The sequence below is a fragment of the Sminthopsis crassicaudata genome, chromosome 5 (assembly GCF_048593235.1).
Source record: "Sminthopsis crassicaudata isolate SCR6 chromosome 5, ASM4859323v1, whole genome shotgun sequence".
Classification (NCBI taxonomy): domain Eukaryota; kingdom Metazoa; phylum Chordata; class Mammalia; order Dasyuromorphia; family Dasyuridae; genus Sminthopsis; species Sminthopsis crassicaudata.
Window position 1 is genome coordinate 212,394,268 of NC_133621.1, and position 16,779 is coordinate 212,411,046.

Here is a 16,779-nt window from a genome sequence, read left to right on the forward strand (position 1 = left end):
TTTTTACAACTAGTTAAAGTAGATGCTATTATTATCCCCACTTTACAGTGAAAGAAATTGAGGTCACATTGAGAACAGAGAATAAATTTAGGAAAGGTATGTCGTACACAAAATGATGGAATAATATTGTAGTAGATTATGGCCAAAGTATGGAATGTTAAGACTTTTGTGAAAAAAAGTGGAATACGTGGTTAATGGTGAGATTCAGGATGTGCTGATAATTGTGCATGATCCAGGTATTGTGAAAAAAAATATTGTGGAGGTAAATAATTAAATGAGAGAGAGAGAGAGAGAGAGAGAGAGAGAGAGAGAGAGAGAGAGAGAGAGAGAGAGGGAGGGAGGGAGGGAGGGAGGGAGGGAGGGAGAGAGAAGAGAAAGAGAAAAGAGAGGAGAAAGAGAAAACAGAGAGAGAGAAGAGAAAGAGAAAAGAGAGGAGAAAGAGAAAACAGAGAGAGAAGAGAGAAGAGAAAAGAGAGAGAGAGAAGAGAAAGAGAAAAGAGAGGAGAAAGAGAAAACAGAGAGAGAGAAGAGAGAAGAGAAAAGAGAGGAGAAAAAGAAAACAGAGAGAGAGAAGAGAGAAGAGAAAAGAGAGAGAGAGAAGAGAAAGAGAGGAGACACAGAGAGAGAGAGAGAGAGAGAGAGAGAGAGAGAGAGAGAGAGAGAGAGAGAGAGATATGCCAGGCCTCCCTTCTACCCACCCCTGTTATTTGGAAAACATCAGAAATAGCATTACAATTCAGAGGACATGATAATGTTCTGTTGCTCCAAACTTATGATAAAAGAATCAAATTAGAAGTACAAATGAATACAGGGGAAAATTGGATGTGGGAATCTTCTAACCACTCAGTATTGAGTATATTATGGGTTTTATTTCTACCTTCTTCCCTATTCTCATTAGTAAATTTTAAAAGATTTTTTTTCTTCATAAACATGAAAAAAACTGAAAAAATGAAAATTGCATGATAAAATGGTCCATATACTTCTTGCTTTAAAAATGACCCAGGAAAGAAATGCAGTATTAATATCTTGTACCATTTTAATGTGTTCCATATAACTAGGCCAATTTGGCCTAGTTTTAATCGACACAATGAAATTCTGGAACTAATCATACTAATAGGATAGAAAGATCCTGAAGATCATTTTAGTATAGACTGAAAATGTTAATAAAATAACAATAAGGCATTTAGTCTCAAAATGTATCACTGAACAGTGCTTTCCTTGTTCATTAGCACTTCCTGAGGGGGGGAAACCCCCCAACACAACAGAAAATATGCTTGATAATCAATTTAAATTTATACAATTAGGGAACTAATTTGGTTGGAAAGAAAGTACAAATTAGATACTTTTTTCTTAAAGGAAAAATAAAAAATAATGACATTTGCAAGACTGCTGCACTTAAGGGTTTCTTTATAAGTCTTTAAGTATCTAAGTTTATAAGTATGTTTATATATTTGTATTATTACAGGTTACTCAAATAGCAAATCAGAGTATTAATTCCAATGCTCACCTAATACCCAATGAAAATCTAACAGCCTTAATTAGAGGCAACTTTTTTCATCTGTGCACATAAATTGTGATCTTTTTCATTGCCTTTGTCTTTCAGAAATAACTAAAGAAACTTTTTTGTCATCAGAATGGAAAAATCTGTTCATTTTAATGATTTTATACTACTGCACAATTTTATCTCAATTTATTTTGTAAAATTTAAATGAACAAGAGTTAAAATTATCTAAGAAACAATTAAATATTAATGGGTGAAAAACCACTTAAAACCCTTAGGTCAAGCATCTGAGCCTTATTCTATGGTGAGAACTGAATTTTGGGTTCATCCTACTTTTTCATTAGAATATGAGAACATTGTAACTCATTTACTTAATGAGTATGACCTTGAAGAGAAAAGGACAAATGGACTTAGTACTGACTTTTTTTTTTTTTTTTTTTTTTTTTTTAAGGGAGAGAGGTTGAAGGGGGCTAGCATGTCCTTTTTCTCTTAAATCCTTCTCCACAAAGTCATAATGGTCCAAGCTTCTGACGAATTCTAATTATGTCAACTAATCCATGTTTATATTTCAGTTGGCTTTCTTGACCTTTAAGGCACTTAATGGCAATGTTGCACATTTTCATGTTTTATTATATATTATCTTATATGCTTATCTAATTATTTAATTTGTTTCATTTCCACCAAAATATTTTAGGTCATTTAGAGAAAGGATATGATTTTCTGTGACATAGATATACATATATATATATGTATATATATATATATATATATATATATATATATATATATATATATATATATTAGTATGTAGCATGGTGCTGAATAATGGAAATATATTTTAAAACCATAAACAAATAAAGGAAGGAAGGAAGAAAGAGAAAGAAGAAAAAAGAAAGAAAAAAGGAAGGAAGGAAGAAAGAGAAAGAAGAAAAAAGAAAAAAGGAAGGAAGGAACAAAGAAAGAATGGAATGAATGGAATGGATGAATGGAAGCAAGAAAAATGAAAGAAAGGAAGGAAGGAGGGAAAGAAGTAAGGAAGGAAGGAATGAAGAAAGGAAGAAACTAAGATAGTTTCAAATTCCATCTTTGATAACCAGAGGTTATTGATAGGGGCTTGGATTTGAATATTCCTGCTCTGTCAGACATAGAACAAGAGAAGAGCCAGCAGTTGCTAGATAAAAATCTTTTCATGCTGCCTCTTTCTTGATTGTGCTGGGGATCAACTAACTAAAAAAAAAAAAAAAACAAAAAAAAAAACAAAAAAACAAGACCTTGTAGCCTGAGTTGTTTAAGAATGTTTGGTGGATAATGAGGTGACCATTATCTTTGACTAGTCATGCATAACTAGACTTAAATATACTGGAATGACTGACTGTTTTACTGCTATTTTTATTTTACCTGGATGCTATAAAGGAAGCTGGGTGAAGTTAGTTTAATAGTGTCTCTTGTCAACTGCAGGTGGTAGTGTGACCTAATTTCACATTGCCTACATCTGTTCATCAGTAAGTTGGTAGAAATGAAAGAAATGGATCATGGGAAGAATCAAAGATTGTAGATTGGTTAATGATCAGAGCAGCAATAGGACAAGAAAATAAGGATCTTTTAAGCAGAGGTTCAATTTGTAATTGATATGCTAGGTGTGAGGTAACACTTCTGAGCTGTTTTGACTTTTTAAAATAAATTTATATTTTTTATAAATTTTATATTTTTAGCATTTTCCTTTTTTTTTTTTTTTTTTAATAAATTGAGTTCTGAATTCTTTCCCTCACTCTATCCCTTCCCCAAACCACTGAGAAGGGAAAAAAATGATATCAATTATATGTGTAAAATCATGTAAAACATATTTTTATATTATCCATGTTGCAAAAAAGCAAGGAAAATAAAGTGAAAATTGTGCTTCAATATGCACTTAGATTTCATAATTCTCCCTCTGAAGGTGGGTATAATTTTTCATTGTGAGTTCTTCAGAATTGTCTGGGGGAGTTCCAGGGTAGAGCCAAGATAACAGATTAAAATCAGGAAGCTGCTGGAGCTCTCCCAGTTTTCCTCAAAAATACCAAATGAAACCAAGGCTCTGAACAGACTCTGACAAGAATGAAGCCATTCTCCAATTCAAGATAGGCTGGAAAGACTTCAAGAAAAACCAGTCACACTGTGGTGAAAAGGGTGCTTAGCCCAGTTCAGACAGACTCAGGGATAGCCAGTAAAAGGGTCTTAATAGACAGCAAATCAGCAAACCCTTGGTTCTGTCTCAATAGAGTATCAAATCAGGGGACAGCCTCCAGTCCCAGCTCAGAAGGCAAAAATCTGGGAATCCAGGCCTTTTCCTGAAAAGAGCAAGCAAAACTACTTCCAACAAATACAAAGCCAAGGCTCAGAGCTGTATAAGAAGCTTGGGACAGCATGCCCTTTACCATAGGAACAGAGTTGAACTATAAAAGTTTTTTTTTGTTTGTTTTTTTAAGAGGAAATAGCAAAAGAAGAGAAAAGAAAATGAGCAAGAAATAGGAAAAAAAGTTGACCATAGAAAACTACTGTGGTGATAGGAAAGATGAAAACATCAACTCAGACTAGGACAAATTGTGCACAGAGGAAAACTCAAAGAGTGCTTTGGCTTGGTTTCAAACCCAAAAATGCTTTTTGGAAGTGCTCATAAAAGACTTCAAAAGACAAATAAGAGAAGTAGAAGAAAAAATGAGAAAAGAAATGAGATGTATGCAAGAGAGAGTCAATAGTTTGGGAAAGGAAGAGATTTCTTTTAAAAATACAGGCCAAATGCAAAAAAAAAAATCCACAGAAGAAAAACAGCATCTCCAAAAGTAGAATAAAACAAATGGAAAAAGAAATATAAAAGCTAATTGAAGAAAATCACATACTAAAATCTAGAAAGGAGAAAATGGAAACTAATAGCTCTATGAAATATCAAGAATCATTCAAACAAACTAAAAAGAATGAAAAAATGGAAGAAAATGTGAAATACCTCATTAGAAAAATGACCTAGAAAATATACCCAGAAGAGATAATTTAATAATTATTGGTCTACCTGAAGGCCATGAGCCTTCAACAAAGAGCCTACATAGCATTCTTCAAGACATCATCAAAGCAAACTGCTCTGATATTCTAGAAACAGAGGGGCAAATTCTCATTGAAAGAGTCCATTGACCACCTTAGGAAAGATATCTCACAAAGAAAATCTCAAGGAACATTGTTGCAAAACTCCAAAACTAAAATCTAAAGAAAAAAAAATACTTCAAGCTGCCAGACAAAAAGAATTCAGATATTAAAGAGCAAGTGAGGATTACCCAGAATCTGGCAGCTTCTATAATAAAAGATCAGAAGGCAGGGAATATCATATTCTGGAAAGCAAAGGACCTGGGGCTACAACCAAGAATTAACTGTACAGCAAGACAGAGCATCATCTTTTAGGGGAGGCGATGGATCTTCATTTCTACTGAAAAAACCTGAACTAAGCAGAAAAATTAATCTATACACAGGACTGAAGAGAAGCAAAGAAAAGTAAACAGGAGAAAAATATATGGTATTTAAAAGTTAAACTGTTTCCATCTCTAGATAAGAAAACGATATCTGTAACTCTTAAGAACTGTGTGTTACTGAGGCAGATGGGTTGAGGGGGGGGCATCACATGGACTGAGACTGATTATAAATGGACTCTGATGTGAAATACACATTAAGTGGTGAAAAATGGTCTATACTAGAAGAAGAATAAATAGGAGGTATAATGGGACAAATTAAAACACATGAAGGGGCATAAAAGATCTATTAAAATTGAGGGAAAGAGGGGAGGGTGATGAGCATTGTCTGAAACTTGATTTTATCAGTTTCGTCTCTAAGAGGCAATAACCTAACCATTCAGTTGAGTATAGAAAATTTTCTAACTCCTTAAAGAAGTATTAAATATATATGTGCATATATATATATATATACATATATATATATATATGTTATTTCCTCTGATGAGAATATGGTTTACTCTCTCATTTACTCTCTCACCCTCTCCTCTCCTTCTTCCCCTCCACTGTAAAAGCTTTTTCTTGCCCTTTTTAATGGAAGATAATTTGTACCATTCCACTTCTGCCTTTCTCTTTCTTCTAATAAATTCCTTTTTCACTCCTTAATTTAATCATTTAAAAATATTATTCTTTCATATTCAACTCAACTGTAATCCCTGTTTATATATACTCCTTTTAGCTGCCATAATAATGAAAAAGTTCTAATGAGTCACAAGTATCATCCTCCTATGTAGCAATGTAAACAGATAAGGTTTACATAAACCTTAATAAGTTTTTAATACCACTTTTCTGATTACCTCTTTATGCTTCTCCAGAGTCCTGTATTCAAAAATCAGATTTTTCCATTCAGCTTTGGTCTTCTCATCATAAATGACTGAAAATCCTCTATTTCATTCAATAACCACCTTTTCCTCTGAAGGATTATATATTCAGTTTTGTTGGGTAGGTGATTCTTGGTTATAATCTTAGCTCCATTGCTCTCTGGAACATCAGATTCCAAGCCCCTTGGCCTTTAGCATAGAAGCTGCTAAATATTGTGTTATCCTGACTATGGCTCTTCTGTACTTGAATTTTTTTTTCTTTCTGGTTGCTTGTAATATTTTCTCCTTATCCTGGAACTTCCAGAATTTGTCTATAATATTCCTGGGAATTTTCATTTTGGGATCTCTTTCAGGAGGTGATTGGTAGATTCTTTCGATTTCTATTTTACTTTCTGGTTCTAGAATATCAGTATAGTTTTCTTTGAAATTTCTTCTTATGTCCAGACTTTTTATTTATCACATGTTTCAGGTAGACCAATAATTTTTAAATGATCCTTTCTGGATCTATTTTCCATGTCAGTTGTTTTCCCAATGAGATGTTTCACATTTTTATTTTTTTTGGTTTGTTTTATTGTATCTTGATTTCTTATAAAATCATTAACTTTCATTTGCTCAATTCATTTTTTTTTCCTAAAGCAATTGGGGTTAAGTGGCTTGTTAGGAAGTGTTAAGTGTCTGAGGCCAGATTTGAAATCAGGCACTTCTGGCTTCAGGGCTGGTGCTCTATCTACTGCACCACCAAGCTGCCCCCTCAATTCTATTTTTTTAAGAAATTATTTTCTTCAGTAAGCTTTTGTACCTCCTTTCCCAGTTAGCCATTTTGCTTTTTAAGTCATTGTTCTTGTCGTTGACTTTTTGCATTTTTGTTTGCCCCATTCTCAATTATTTTCCTAATTTTTCCCTTCTCTCTCTCTCTCTTACTTGATTATCAAAATCACTTTTGAGCTCTTTCATGGTCTGACCCAAATTTTTATTTTTCTTGGAGGCTTTGGATGTAGGACCTTTGACTTTGTTATCATCTTCTGAGTGTGTGTTTTGATATTCTTTGTCACCATAATAATTTTCAATGGTCAGATTTTTTTTCCTTTTCTTATCTTCCTAGCCTATTACTTAAAATTTAACTCTTTTTAAAAATAGGGTTCTGTTTCCAGTCTGGAGCTTGTTCCAAGCTTCAGAGGTTTTGTACAGCTGTTTTCAGAGCTTTTTCTAGGAACCTGACTAAAAGCACTTTTTTCTGCCCTGGAATTGTTAGGAGATTCCTGTCCCATTGTAGCTATAAGTCTAGTGTGCTGGCAGGGAATAGGACTGCTGACCAGAATTGCACTAAGAGGTGTATGCTGGGATTGCCAACTAGATTCCCACTCTGATGTCACAGACCCTCTCCAGTGACCTTCTGTGTCCTCCCTGGTATTCCCGGGCCAAGTGCAAGCCAATAGCACTACTGTCAATTCAGAAGTCCTGCCTCCCAGATGCTGGGGTCTGGACCAGGGCCAGAGCTAGGGTTCCACAGACCTTTTCTGCTGATCTTCCAAGTTCGCTTTGATGTCTGTGAGCTAAGATGTCTGGAAGCCACCAGTACTGACCCTGATGCAGAGGTCTGGCTTAGGCCAGATCCAAGCCTGGAGCTGTTGTGGTGCAGCCTGTACCATGACTACATGCTGAACTCCCTGATGTCACAGATCTTTTCTGCTGGGCTTCTAAATTTCCTACTGCTGAAAAATGTTCTACTCTATATTTTTGGTCTATATTATTATATATATGTAAAATATGCATAATATTATATAATATATCAATATATTTACATATATTATTATTATTTATTATACATTTATATGTAATTATGTATATGTATGTATACTTATATATAATTATCACATGTGATAATTTTAGATATTGTATTTAGATACAAATTTTAGATAAATATATAATATATATTAAATATATCTATATAATTATCACATGTGATAATTATATAGATATATTTAATATATATTATATATTTATCTAAAATTTGTTTAGAGTCATTATTTAAAGGAATTTGGAGCAGTTTGGAGGAGAGGTTGGTTGAGTTCCTGCCTTTACTCTGCCATCTTGGCTCCACCTCCTTTTTATTCATTTTGATCTTATCTTGTGTACAATCTGAGATGTTGACCTTAAGCTAAGAGTTCTTAACTTGGGGTTCTCATTCTTGTTTTTAATCTTATATATGTTATTTTATGCATTTAAAATGTTATTATGAATAGAGATTCATAGGCTTCACCAGACTTCAAAATATAACTTCTAAATACAGGCTTCTCAAAAGAGAATTCTGTGATGCACAAAAAATTGGCTCAAAGAAGAAATACTATACACTCTCAAAATGAACATAAAAATCTATCTTACTCTACAAGCAAGTAGGAAGTGAAGGGGATATGAAAAGAGAGGGCATATTGGAGAAGGGTGTGGTCAGAAGCAAAACATTTTTGAGAAGGGACAGGGTTAAAGAAGAGAACAAAACAAACAGAAATGAAATACAGTTAACAATAGTAATTCTGAAAAGAATATTGAAGGAAGTTTCTCTGATGGCCAAATCTATAAATGTATAAAGAACTGAGTCAAGTATATAAAATATGAATCATTCCTCAACTGTTAAATGATCAAAAGATATGAAGTATGCCCAAAGGGCTATAAAGTCAACATATCCTTTGCCCTAACAATGTCATTACTAGACATGAATCCCAAAAGAGACTTAAAAATGGGATTGCACACTGGATTCCCTCTGGTGCCACAGACCCTCTCAGTGACCTTCTGAGTCTTCTTTGGTGTTCCCAGGCCAAGTGGTCTAGAAGCCAATAGCACTATTGCTATTGCTGATTCAGAAGGTTTTTTTGCATAATTTTTATGCATATTTTTTCTCATACCTAAGTATTTATAGCAGCTATTTTCTCGGGGCAAAGAATTGGAAATTAAGGAAATTGCCATCAATTGGGGAATGGCTGGATAAATTGTGGTATGTGATTATGATGAAATTTTATTGTTTTCTGGAAAATGATGAGCAGGATGCTCTCAGAAAAACCCAGAAAGTCTTCCATGAACTCAAGCAAAGTGAAATGTAATATACTGTGTACAAAGTAATAGCAATGTAGCAGGATAATGAGCTATGAATGACTTTGCTACTTGCAGCAATACAATGATCCAAGTCTATTCTGAAGGAATTATGATGAAAAATGGTATCTATAGTCAGAGACAGAACTGATTGTGTCTGATTACAGACTGAAGCATAGTTTTTTTTATTTTTTCTTGAGGGTCTTATTTATTTATTGGGGGGAATCTGTTTTCTTTTGCAACATTACTTTTATGGAAATATTTTGCATACATTCACATATGCCTTCTCAATGGGAAAGGGGAAAGTGGAGAAGAAGGGAGAGAATTCAGAACCCAAAGTTTTAAAAACAAATGCAAAAAATTGTTTTAGATGTAACTGATGAAAATAAAATTTTAAAATATTAAATAGTATCCACAAAGATTTCTAACTCTAAGTTTAAAAAAATGACTGTGGAACATACACTGCTCTTGGTGTCCGAAAATCAAAGTTTAAAATGAACTACTCTAAAACTTCTATGAAAAATAGTATCTATGTTTATCCTGGGGCAAACAATTTTCTTTTGAAGAGTAAATATGCATTTTAGTTAAGACTTGGAGACATGCAAGTTCCTTTTATTGGAAGAAAAGTCACTGAAAGTTGTCTTTCACCCTTAATTCAATAACAAGTTATGTGAAGTTTTTGACTTTCCAAACTAATAAGAGCAGAGTTCCCTCCTTTTCTTATCAGAAAAAGGCAACATCTCAGTTGAAGCCTATGCTGAAGCCAGAAAATGTAAGTAATTCTAGTAGCTTCTCTCTAATAAGCTCAACAACCCAGTAAGATTATGCTTTATAATGATTATGAGAACATTAAAGTCCAATCAAGGGCTATCAGCCCTTAGCATAGTCTTTGACACATGGTAGATGCTTATCAAATATTTATTTATTGGTTAAATATAAAGCTATTTGATTCAACAATTGAATCAATTATAGATTTCCTGAAGGACAGAATGGATTTCTCAATATAAAAGAAACATTTCTGAGTGACTATTTGCATTGAGGAAAATAGTCCCATATACAGCATATCCACATTCAGCACATCCACGTGAAGTCCAGAGAACAAACAAAGAAACACCCCAAAACAAATAATAACAAACCAAATTCTAAAACTCCATAGCCTTTAGAGGAGGAAGGATTTTGGTAAGAGTAAAAGAATCAAAAGTTCTAAATGAATTGATGAATGTAATTGAATCAGAAACATAAGGATTAACTTCTTAGCATAAGAATCTACCAAGAAGTCTAACTTAATCAAATGTCACATTGACATTAGCAGTAGCAATCTTGTTTCCCAAATGCCATACCCATCTTCATCAGGTTAGAAGAAAAGTTATAAAGGATCAATAGATTGAAGTGTTAAAAGAGAGAAGATTATTTAACTTCTTTGTAGTTGTTGAGCATCTCCACTTTTATTAATACCTTTTTTTTTCTGGTAAGTATGCTCAGTAGGAAATTAAAGAATGTTATTCAAGAAGAATAATATATTTGATTCATATTGATGACTCCTTTGATTTCCCTGCCTCCCTCTATTTCCTCCTCACCTCAACCTCCATCCACATCAAGTTAAGTATATTACCATAGATTTGCCTCACAAATGTCTGGGAAATATTGAGAGCAAATTTAAAACTGTCTTTATGTAGAACAAGGAAAATAATCATTTTAAAGTCATGTTCTTTAATTTACCTGCAATGTAATAGAGATTATTGACCCATGTTACAAGCATTTTCATTGATAAAATGTATGTTTTCTATTTAGATGTCTTTATGGGGAAACAATAGCAGATTTGGTATGATTTAGAAATGCTCAATAGAATAAGAGAAATAGATGTTCTTAAAGGACAGAAATGTCAATTACATTTCTCAGGCCTGGAAAAGAAGATTAAATAGTAAGCACAGATTCCCACAGATATTAAGTTAGTAGACAAATAAGGGGAATATGGTCATTTTGAGGTAGAAATGGTTATTCTTGTTCTTCTTGTTCTAAACATCCTAAAGCTAGATTTTCTCTAATAGTCTATGTCAAATTCTGAATATTTGTAAAGACATTGTTATTTGAATATGATTTCTTAAAAAAATAACAATAATGGAAGAAAAAAACCGGTATGAGTATGGGTGTGAGAGGTGCTATACTTTTTTTTTTTTTTTTTAAATCTGACAAATCAAACATACACAAGTGCATGCACACACACACACACACAATTGCTATAGGAAAATTTTATTTTATATGCCAGTGTGTTCTGACCATCTAGAAGGATATTTCCATTAAAAAAAAAAAGATAGGAAGAGAAGTAGGAAAAATGGGAGAAGGAAGGAAGGAAAAAAAGAGCAGAGGTAGAAAAAGAGAAAGGAAAGAAAAAAGGAAGAAAGAGACAGGAAGACAGACAAGAAAACCTATAGAAAGGAAAAATGTGAGGAGTTATAATACGGTATAGTGGGTGACAATAGTAGATAAAATGTTTAGGAATGATTGCAACCATCCCTCATAGCTTGACTTATTCCCTGTTATTCTAAGAAGTGAAGCTTATTATATGACGTGTCATTTACTTAGCAAACTGAAACTATATTAATATATTATTTGGTCCCCAAAGGATCTTCCTGCTACCAATGAGAAGTGTAGCACTGAGCCAACTGGACCCCAGTTTCAATAGGAGTCTATTTAGCATCATCTTTAAAATACAATGTTCAAAATAAACCAAAAAAACTCTCTCCTCAGTTTTATGTAGAACTGCTTTTCCCATTGACTATAGATTATTAAAGAGATTTTAAAACATACTTGGATAGCATAGAAAACAACAACAATAAGAAAAAGAAGGCGAAAAGAAGAAAAAGAAGAAAGGGGAAAGGAAAAAATGGGCTTTGAAAATGAGGAAAACCTTTTTTCACATTCAAAAAAACTCTCCTAAACTCTCCAATAAAAGTTAGCAGAAAGGAAAAAGGGAAAAAAGAAAAGATGATGGAAGAAAGGAAAATGGAAAGAAGGTAGGGTAAATAAGGAAAGGTAGGGCTTAGTTTTATGTGTTTTTTTTTTTTTTTTCTTATAAACCTTACATACCTGGAGTAAAGAGAAGAGAAGTAGTTGTAATGCTTCAGTAGGAAAAAACCCCACAAACAAATAAACAGACAAACAAAAACCACAATGTATTCTAGATAAATCACTTCCCTTCTCTGGTCCTCAGTTTCTTTATTTGTTAAAGAAGGATGTCAGAAAAGATGACCTCTAATGTCCCTTCCATCTCTAATGTTCTAGGATCAAATTAAAAGCTCTCATATCCTTAAACTTCATTTTCCTTAACTACCTGGATAATTGCCTTACTTTTCTGCTCTTTATTAACTTATAGAAATCTCGTGGAATAAGATCAGTTAAGCAGTAAGCTTTAAAATATTTCCCTAGTCATTTTTATATCTATTTCCTATGGTAGATAGAATATATCACAAAGCAGATTAAACTTACATTAAAACGAAATTGGAGGTTTATATCTTTCAGCATGTACATTGTCCTTTCACTTTTTCAGTGAGTGTTGTAGATTCCAAGTTCCCAAGAGACAGGGATGTGAACATGAATTGGGTTTCTATCAACAAAGTAGCTGGTCTGATTTACAATTCCCAGAACAGTGTGTGCTCAGGAAATTTGTTTAAACAACTGTTTCTAAAAACAAGTTGACACCAAATTAATTGAAGCTGAAATTATCATTGATGGCTGTAGGGAATTGTGGCAAAAGCTAATTGAATTCCATGCATATCAAGATGACCCAAGAAAGATAACTGTCAGACTCAAGGATTCCCACCTTTGTGCCATAAGGCTTTTTCAAGATTTCATTTTGTAGCTGTTTCAAGTCCATTTATGCAAAATTTCATTCTTTTCTTCTCTTGGAGTGAAAATGTATCAAGAAGTTCAGAGAATAGCAGTCTCTAAAAGGAGAGAAGTGTTAAAAGCACATTTGAGTTGTATTCAAAACACCTAGATTTGAGTCCTAACTTTTACTTTCTAGTTCTATGCTTTGGACAAAGTTCTTCCCTCACAGGTAGAGTGTTGTAAGCCAGGTGTTTTGTGGGCTTTATATTGATGTACAACTGTCATTGATTAATGGAAGGCAATGTGTGCCAGTGCTGAATTTGGAATTAGAGGGCTTGGGTTTGAATCCCAGCTAGCTCTGTAATATCAGCTTAGGTAATTCACTTCCCTCTCTAGGTTTCAGGGTTTTTTTTTTGTTTGTTTGTTTTTTTGCTAAATAAAATGAGGTTGTCAGATTAGTTGATCTCCATAGAACTCCCTCCAACCCTCTGTTACTAGACTTATGATTTGTTCTTTTTTAGGCTGTAGCTCTTTAATCTTTACAAAACTTCAAATAAGGAGACATGGTGGTTTGGGAAGTCCATCTTGTTTATTTGAATGTGAAGAATGAGATAAATGTTTAAGTAATATTCAGTAATGAGCTCCTATATATCCTATCTGTCATGGCTATTTATAAGAAACCCAGAACATTTTAGGTTTATCCTCAAAGCATTTTCCTTTCAACATTTTGTTATGATGTTGTAGATACACAGATTATTCTGTCTTTTGGATCTTCAATGATCATAGCATCTAAACAGACTGTCTGGTATAATTTCTCATCTTATTTCAAAGGAAGAAGAAATTTCTAGTTTGGGATTCATACACTATGAGTTTGGCAGAAAGATCTGTTTGTGTGATCTAGACAGTGATCTCTAAACACTTTTGATTATGTATCTCTATGTGTAAAAATATATAGTGATTACAATTGCAACATGGCAATATTTACTTAACTATAAATTATGTGTTTTTGTTCAGTTATTTCAGTAAAGTCCAACTCTTCATGAACCTATCTGGGGATTTCTTGGCAAAGATACTAGAGTCATTTTATCATTTTTTCTTCATAGAATATCTATTGTCCTAATAATTACACATATTTTGAAAGTTAGATAAAATCAAGTTGGAGTAATCTTAGATCTGTGCAAGAGAAGACAACAGAAAAGATATAAGAAACATTGATAGGAGTAATTTTAAAAAGATAATTAAGAGAAAACTGATAATGGCTTCTGGTAAGAATATGAAGTCACAACAGCACAAACTTACTATTTGTCTTTCTACAGTCTTGATAAACTTGATCTTTCTTCAAAGGGATTTATCTTTAAAAGACTAAGGAAAGGTTGTACATGCATGTAAAGTACAACTATAGTAAACTTTGTTCTCACTGTTCTGGGACCTAAACCTATTTCTATTAAGTGTTTGCTGAGTTTATTGTTTTAGTGATTGTTGATTCTTGATCCTGTCTTAGGTCATAAGGTCCTTTTCTGAGTTGCTAAAATCAATTCAGTACAGCCAACATCTATTAAGCTCTTACTATGTCCAAAGAGGCAACTCTTAAATAATAGGTAGCAGAATAGTCACTGGAAGGTCCTTATATCATCAAATCAGAGGTATAGTCCAAATAATGTGAAAGACATTGGGGATACAAATATAGCTCTGGTACCACTAGGCTGAAGACCTTGGGGATGGTGAATTCTATCAATCTTTATTCATCACCTCTCTTGGTTTGCTCAGGTTCAGCTCAGGGAGACTGATCTCTCAATAGGGTAAGTATTATAATTTTTGATTCTTCATCACCCACCCTTCCTCTCACAACCTTCCCTCCTCTGCCCCAACACAAGGTATAAGATATAAACATGAATTGGATATGAAACAGGAGCTTATTCTCACTCGGAAAAGGTAATACTAAGCAATAAAAATTATTAAACAAAATCGATTAATTTACTAGTACCAGTACAATCCAAAGAGAGGTTAAAAATCAAGTCTTATTGGGATATTTGCAGTTTCTTTTCAGGCTGCTAATTAACCATAATATATCATAGTCTAATCCGTGACAACTGGAATTTTTCTTCTTTTCTCTGTCTTGTGTTTCTAACTTTTCTTCTGTCAGTCGGACTCCTCTATCTTCCTTTCTAACTCTTTCCTTTCCTTAATTTTGATGCCTCAATTGTTCTGTTACCCTCTTGATTGGCCATCTGAGAAAAGAAGATGCCATTTAGGTTTTGAGATCTCATACGGCCATGTACCACATTAAAGAAGATATAAACTTATAGTACCCATCCCAGGAACAAGTTTGTTTGCCTAGGAAGCATGAATTGAAGCTTGTGGCAAGGTTGTGGAAAATACACTTCATCGTTGCCATGAATAGAAGACTGAGGAGCAAGGATTGCTTATTTATAATACCCAAAGAGTTCTAACTTAGAAGTCAATTAAAAGATTTTTACCATTACATAATATTATCCGGTAAGTTATCAAGGTCTACAAGAAGTGGGGTGGAGAGGAGCTGCATCTTGACTATTGGAAGCAGTCTCCCCCTCTATATGCTTGACTGGAATGCCAACTGAGAATGTGCCAAGGTAGGGTTGCCACATAAAGGTGGAAAATAATAGAATTCTTACTCTCAAAGAGCTTACAATATAATCAAGAGGGATATGTCAAACAGAAATAGCTGTGGTTCAAGTCAGAAAGTAATAAGCACCAAGGATCATATTTTCAATAAAAGGGTTACATGAAACTTGAGGAAAGAGAAACTATTTTTCCCAGGTGGTGGTGGTGGTGGGGGTAATAAAAGTAGTATGTTCCAATACCGAATCCTGAGGGTAGCATCTGTTTTGGGTTTGGAAAAGAAGAATGGATTCTAAGAGTCAAGTTTTATTTGGGACTAAGGAGGAATTGATCAATAGAAAAGCTTGACTTAGGATACAATTCTGAGCAAAGGCACCAAGATAGAAATATGTAGACAGAATGAGGACAGTGTGTTTTAATCTTTGACTACCATGTGAGTATCTGAAGTAGAATAATATAAGATAAGACTAGAAAGGTAGATTGAAACTTGATTGTGGAGTGCTCTTAATAGCCTTGAATTACTTTCTCCTGTATTCCATAGGTGAAGTGAAGCTCCTGAAGATTTTTGAGTTTGGCAGTGATTTTATCAGAGAGGTACATTTGGCAGATTACCAGGGCAGCAATATGAGAGATAGATTAGAGAGGTGATAGACTAGAAGCAGGAGGAGCAGTTAGGAAGGCATTTTGTATCATTCCAGAAATTTTGATGACCTGAACAAGGATGGTTATAATGGGAATGGAAAAGAGGAGCTGATGAGAAAGAGGTTTTCAGAATAGAATTGACAGTATGTTGCAGTGAACTGAAATTGGGGGATCGGGCACAGCTGGGGTGGGGGAATATGATGAATTCTGTTTAGCTTTTACTTGTACTAGTGATTATCCTAAGTCCTTGTATAATAAGAAAAGATATCTATATTTGTAAAGTAGATTCCAGCTTCTGGAAGGTAATCAAGTGTGCAAAAAATAAAATAAAATAAAATGCCTCCCCAACACCTCCCCAAACCTAAAACAAAACTGCCTATTTAGCACTCTAACTTTAGGCTTGTATTTATAGTGGGAGAATAGGCTAAAAGCCACAATATATTTTTCCTCCCTTCTCCTCAACTGATATCTTTTAGATACCCATTGCCACTGTCTCTATATTCACCTTTATCTTTTATTGTTATTTATTTTATAAAAAAAACAATAAAAAAGAAAGAAAAATGGAAAAAGAGTACAAACCAAAGCAGAACAGAACATTGTCATGTGCTTAGCAGAACATCAGTGAGGATTCAAAATATATAGCAATAATTACCAGTTCAAGGAAGGATATGTAATGATAGAAGAAATTATATTCATACATCTTTACTTTCTTGTAGTCATTTTGTTCTCTTCTGTGTACCTTTATAACTTTATTCTTTTTGCTCCTTTACAGCTC

At 33.7% G+C, this 16,779-nt stretch overlaps 1 long non-coding RNA gene across 1 annotated transcript in view; it reads right to left on the minus strand.

Annotated features, from left to right (window-relative positions):
* The window catches only part of LOC141544086 (uncharacterized), a 92,193-nt gene extending 79,655 nt beyond the window's left edge, over window positions 1-12,538 (minus strand). The window contains exon 1 of the long non-coding RNA XR_012482541.1: window positions 12,423-12,538. This is a non-coding gene — a long non-coding RNA (uncharacterized LOC141544086). The remainder of the gene's footprint in view (window positions 1-12,422) is intronic.
* Between the last annotated feature and the right edge of the window lie 4,241 nt (window positions 12,539-16,779).